This window comes from Echinops telfairi, unplaced genomic scaffold (assembly GCF_000313985.2).
Source record: "Echinops telfairi isolate 266 unplaced genomic scaffold, ASM31398v2 ScPeMD7_7469;HRSCAF=8507_0, whole genome shotgun sequence".
NCBI lineage: Eukaryota > Metazoa > Chordata > Mammalia > Afrosoricida > Tenrecidae > Echinops > Echinops telfairi.
This window is the reverse complement of record NW_022111372.1, coordinates 83,406,876-83,412,834: the sequence shown is the minus strand read 5'-3', so window position 1 is coordinate 83,412,834 and position 5,959 is coordinate 83,406,876. Positions and strand designations below refer to the sequence as shown.

Here is a 5,959-nt window from a genome sequence, read left to right as displayed (position 1 = left end):
GATAACAGTTGTATGAGCCCCTAATAAAATGTTTTAAAAAAAACCCAAAAAAACAAACAAACAAAAAAAACAACACGGCTACTTTAAGTGAAATTTAGAAGATGACGAGAGAGCAAAACTGATTAGTATGCTTGGAAATTACATTATATTTTTATAATATGCTTGTAAATAAGCCTCTCGTTATATGCTTGGTAACCCAAGATAAAAATAAGTACAACACACTCAAATACAGCATGATAGTTCGTGTAACCCACAGTGAGATCATCTGCCAGATTGCTTATACCCATATAGAAGGGATATGATTGTCCTCGCAGCTTATGCTCACGAACTTCCCAAGTATGGTGTGACAGTGGGCCTGACCAATGATACTGCAGCATGACCATACTGGCCTGCTGCTGGCCTGCAGGATTCTGAATAGGTTTGGCATGGACAAGATCTCTGAAGGGCAAGTGGCGGTAACTGGAGATGAATAATGGAAAGCATTGATGGTCAACCTGGTGCCTTCACCTGCTATCTGGATGCCGGTCTTGCCAGGACTACCACTGGAAATAGCGTGTTTGGGGCTTTGAAGGGGGCTGTGGATGGAGGCTTGTCTATCCCTCATAGTACCAAGCGATTCCCAGGTGATGATTCAGAAAGTGAGGAATTCAATGCAGGAGTACATCGGAAACACATCCTGGGTCAGAACCTTGCAGACTACATTCATTACCAAATGGAAGAGGATGAAGGTGCTCACAAGAAACAATTTTCTCAATACATAAAAAAGAATGTAACTCCTGACATGATGGGGGAGAAGTATAAGAAAGCACATGCTACTATTCAAGAGAATCCAGTTTATGAGAAGCCTAAGAAAGAGGTTAAAAAGAAGAGGTGGAATCATCCCCAAATGTCCCTTGCCTAGAAGAAAGATCAGATTGCTCAGAAGAAGGCAAGCTTCCTCAAATCTCAGGAACAGGCTGGGGAGAGGTAAACCAAACCATAATTTTCCATGAAGATTTCACACAGAAGGACAATAAACTTATTCACTAAGCAAAAAGAAAAAGAGAAACAAGGCTCCCAAATAGACAAAATATCAATTAAAATGCTTCAACAAGCAGGTGAAGTATTGGAAGCACTCACTCATCTCTGCCAAGAAATTTGGAAGACCAACCAACCTGGTCAACCAACGGGAAGAGGTCCACAGCTTGCCCCATTCTAAAGAAAGGCAACCCAGCAGAATGTAGAAATGATCAAATAATATCACTAATATCACATGCAGATAAAATTTTGTTGAATGTTATTCAAAAGTGGTTTCAGCAGTATATTAGCAAGGAGGCCGTCAGCAATTCAAGGCAGATTCAAAAGGGGATGTGGCACAAGGGATATCACTGCTGATCTCAGATGGATCTTGGCTAAAAGCAGACACTACCAGAAAGATGTTTGCTGGTGTTTCGTTGACTATGCAAAGACATTGAGCTGTGTGGCGCATAACAAGGGATGTTGTTGTTGTTGTTGTTGTTGTTGTTGTTGTTAGGTGCTATCAAGGAGGTTCCCATTCATAGTAACCCTGTGTACAATAGAACAAAACATGGCCCAGTCCTGCGCCATCCTCACAGCTGTTCTTACGTTTGAGCCCATCGATGCAGCCACTATGTCAGTCTACCTGGTTGAAGCTCTCCCTCTTTTTTGCTGCCCCTCCACTTGACCAAGCTTGATGTCCTTTCTCGGGGGACTAGTTCATCCTGAAAACACGCCCAAAGTATGTGAGATGAAGCTCATCATCCTGCCTCTGAGGAGCATTCTGGCTGTACTTTTTCTAAGACAGGTTTGTTGGTTCTTTGACAGTCTATGGAACTTTCAGTAGTCTTTGCCAGCATCATAATTCACATGCATCAATTCTCCTGGCTTCCTTATTCAATGTAAAATTTTCATATGCATTGAAAATACCATGGCGCTATAGCCATACCACCCTGAACGCGCCCGATCTAGTCTGAAAATACCATGGCTTGAGTTAGGTTAATCCTCAAAGTAACCTTCTTGCTTTTCAACACTTTAAAGAGGGCTTGTGCTACAGATTTACCCAATGCAATGTGTCTTTTGATCTCTTGACTGCTGCTTCCGTGAGCATTGATTGTGGATCCAAGCAAGAAAAACTCCTGGACAATTTCAATCTTTCTCCATTTATCATATTACTTATTTATCCAGTAGTTACCTACTGATGCAGTTGTGAGGATTTTGGTCTTCTTTACACGAAGTTGTAGTCCGCACTGAAGGCTGCACTCCTTGATCTTTATCAGCAAGTGCTTCACGTCCTCCTCATTTCAGCCAGCAGCGTTGTGTCACTGGCATCTCTCGGGCGGTTAATAAGCCTTCCTCCAATCCTGATGGAACCTTCTTCTTCACAGAGCCCATCTTGTCCGATTATTTCCCCAGCAGACAGATTGAGTAAGTACAGTGAAAGCATGCAACCCTGATACACATCTTTCCGAATTTTAAGCCATGCAGTATTCCCTTTTTCTGTTGGTACAACCACATTTTAATGGGTGTACAGGTTCTGCGTGAGCATTACTAGTATTCTGGAATCCCCATTCTTCTCATAGTTTGCTATGGTCCACACAGTCCAATGCCTTGACATAGTCAATAAAACACAGATAATCATCTTTCTGGTATTTTCTGCTTTCAGCCAAGATGCATCTGATGTCACCAATGATATCTCTGGTTCCATGTCTTCTTCTGGTTCCTGGCAGAACCCCTGGCAGCTTCCTGTCAGTGTACTGCTGCAAGCATTGTTGGATGGTCTTCAGAAAAGTTTTACTTGCATGTGACAGCAATGATAATGTTCTATAATTTGAGCATTCAGTTGGGTCACCTTTCTTTGGAATGAGTCTAAATATGGATCTTGTTCAATCAGTTAGCCAAGTAGCTATCTTCCAAATTTCTCAGGATAGGCAAGTAAGTGCTTCTAGTGCTTCATCAGGTTTGGGGAGCATTTCAATTAATTCCTGGAGCCTCATTTTTGACTAATACTTTCAGTGCAGCTTGAATTCTTCCATTAAGTACCATTGGTTCTTGCTCATATACTACCTCCTGAAATGTTGGAATGTTGATTAATTCCTTTTGGTAGAGTGACTCTGTGTATTCTCTCCAAATAATGTTATCCAAACTATGGATAACGTTAAAAAATGGAAACTCCAAAACACCTGTCACGTGAAACCTTTACATAGACCAAGAGGCAGTCGTTTGAATAGTACAAGGCAACACTGCATGGTTTAAAATCAGAAAAGGTGCAAGTCGGGTCGTATCCTCTTACTATACTTATTCAATCTTTATGCTGAGCAAATATCAAAGGGGCTGGGCTATATAAAGAACGTGGTGGTATCAGGGTTGGAAGAAGGCTTATTGGCAACCTGCAATATGCAAATGACACAATCTTCTTGTTTACATTGGGGGGGCGTGAAGCCCTTGCTGATGAAAATCAAAAATTGCAGCCTCCAGTATGGATTACAACTCAATGTAAAGAAAACAAAAGTCACAACTGGACCAATAGGTAACATTTATGATAAATGAAGAAAAGATAGAAGTTGTCAAGGATTTTGTCTTTCTTGGATCCAATATTACTAAATGCACTCTATAAATTCAGTCCAATTCTGATCTTAATCCAAGAACAATTCTTCAAATAAATGGAGAAACTAATCATCAACTTCATATGGAAAGGAAAGAACCCTAGGATAAGCAAAACACTACTAAAAAACAAAAACGAAGTAGGAGGCTCCCCATTCCCTGATTTCAAAACCTACAAAACACATAACAAGAAACCAAAGTAGACCATCATATATGGAAGAGTACACCATGCTCATGAATAGGAGGACTTAGGATTGTGAAAATGCCAATAGTATCTCTCGAGATCCATAGATAAGATGCAAACCTGATCCAGAATCAAACATTATTCTTTAAAGAGATGGAAAAACTAATCACCAATTTTATATGGAAAGGAAAGATATCCCAGATAAGCAAAGCACTGCTAAAGAAGAAGAACAAAGCAGGAGGTCTCTTATTTCCTGATCTTAGTACTGACCATACAGCCATGATAGTCAAAGCAGCCCAGTACTGGCACACCAATAGATACACACATCATGGAACATAATTGAGAACCCAGGTAAATCCATCTACTTTCAGACAGCTGATCTTTGACAAAGGCCAGAATACTTGAAATAGGGAAGAGGTGGTCTCTTTAACAAATGGTGCTGGCAAAATGGATATCCGTTGGCAGAAAAAGGAAGTGACTGGACCAATATCTCACACCATATACAAAAATAAACTCAAGATGGGTAAAAGATGTAAGTGTAAAACTTAGAAGTATAAAGATCATGAATTTTTAAAAAAGGTAAACTAAGGGGCCCTAAATATACTACCAAACATATGTGATAAATATACCACCAAACTCAACAAAAACTCACAAACAGTAGAAGACAAAATAGGTGACTCAAGACAAACAAACAAACACATTTAATGCCACCCAGCTGATTCCTACTCAAAGGACCCTACAGAGAGAACTGCCCTGTAAGTCTTTTCAGGAGTAGAAACTCCGTCTTTCTCCAGCTGAGTGACTGGCAGTTTCAAACTTCTGACCTTGAGGTTAGCAGCCCAACTCAGAAACACTAAACGTAGACACTTATGTGCACCAAAAGATTTCACCAAAAGAGTGAAAACAGAACTCACAATCTGGAAGAGAAATTTTTGGCAATCACTCATAGAACAGAGGACCAATCTCTGAAAACTTAGACACCTCCATGAGAAAAAGACAGTCGTCCATTCTACAAATGGGCACAGAACATCAACAGACACTTCATCAAAGAAGACTTTCATGCAGCCAACAAAAGTGAAGAGTTGCTTACAATCACTAGCCATTCAAGAGATGCATCTCAAAACAACGAGATAGCATCTCACCCCAGCATGAAAGCCAAGGTCAAAATCAGGAAACAACAAATTCTGGCAAAGATGTAGAGAGACCGGAACACTCACACACTGCGGGGGTGGGGGGGTGAGGGGGGGGGATGGGGGTAAAATGGTGTAGCAGGATGGGACCTCCTAAAAGAGCTGAGACAGGAAATGCCATCTGACTTAACAATCCATCTCCGTAGTACATGCCCTAGAAAAATAAGAGCCATGACACAAATAACATCTGCACACTGTGTTCCCTGCTCCACTGAAGCCTGGTCACTATAGGTGACCCTGCTGGTGTTTGAAATACGAGTGGCATTATTTCCAGCGTCACCACCACGTGCCAGCCATCACAGTATGACAAACTCACAGACCAGTGGCCCGCAAGACCTCTTTAAGGGTTCAAGAGCAAAGATGTCTCTTTGAGGAGGACAGTGTGACTGACCCAAGCCGTGCTATTTGTAGTTGCCCCATGAGCACGAGAGCGCTGGACAATGAGTACGAGAGACTGCAGGGGAACTGCTGCGTCTGAGTGATGGTGTTGGTCAGGGGTATTGAAAGAGAAGGGGTCTCCAGGCGAACAGGCAAAGCTGTCTTGGGAGACATACAGCCAGAATACTTCTTAGAAGTGTGAAAGAGGAGACTTTGTCTCACATGCTGGGGAGATGTTATCAGGAGAGGCTAGCCCCTGGAAAAGGACATCATGCTTGGTAAAGTGGAATCTAGTCAGGAGCAAAAATGAAGACCCTCAGTGAGACAGATGGACATCTTGGCCGTGACAGCGGGCTCAGGTGTAAGATTGATTGGGAGGATGGTGCCGGCCTGGGTAACACGTCCTGTGCTGGACACAGGGTCGCTGTGCATTGGAACTGACTCAATGGCGTGCAACAACCACAACCACAACCGTGTATACATCACAGCCAAAATGATGATTAAAAGATCGCTGAGGACAAAGGGGGTGCATTAGCAAAAGTGGTGAAGAAAGCAGATGGTGCCCGACTATCAAATGATACAGCATCTGGGGTCTTAAAGGCTTGAA

At 42.1% G+C, this 5,959-nt stretch overlaps 1 protein-coding gene and 1 pseudogene across 1 annotated transcript in view; one reads left to right on the top strand and one right to left on the bottom strand.

Annotated features, from left to right (window-relative positions):
* PDE6A (phosphodiesterase 6A) overlaps nucleotides 1–5,959 on the bottom strand; it is an 87,643-nt gene that overhangs the window by 68,871 nt on the left and 12,813 nt on the right. The window lies entirely within an intron of this gene.
* LOC105978513 lies at nucleotides 97–970 on the top strand (annotated as a pseudogene).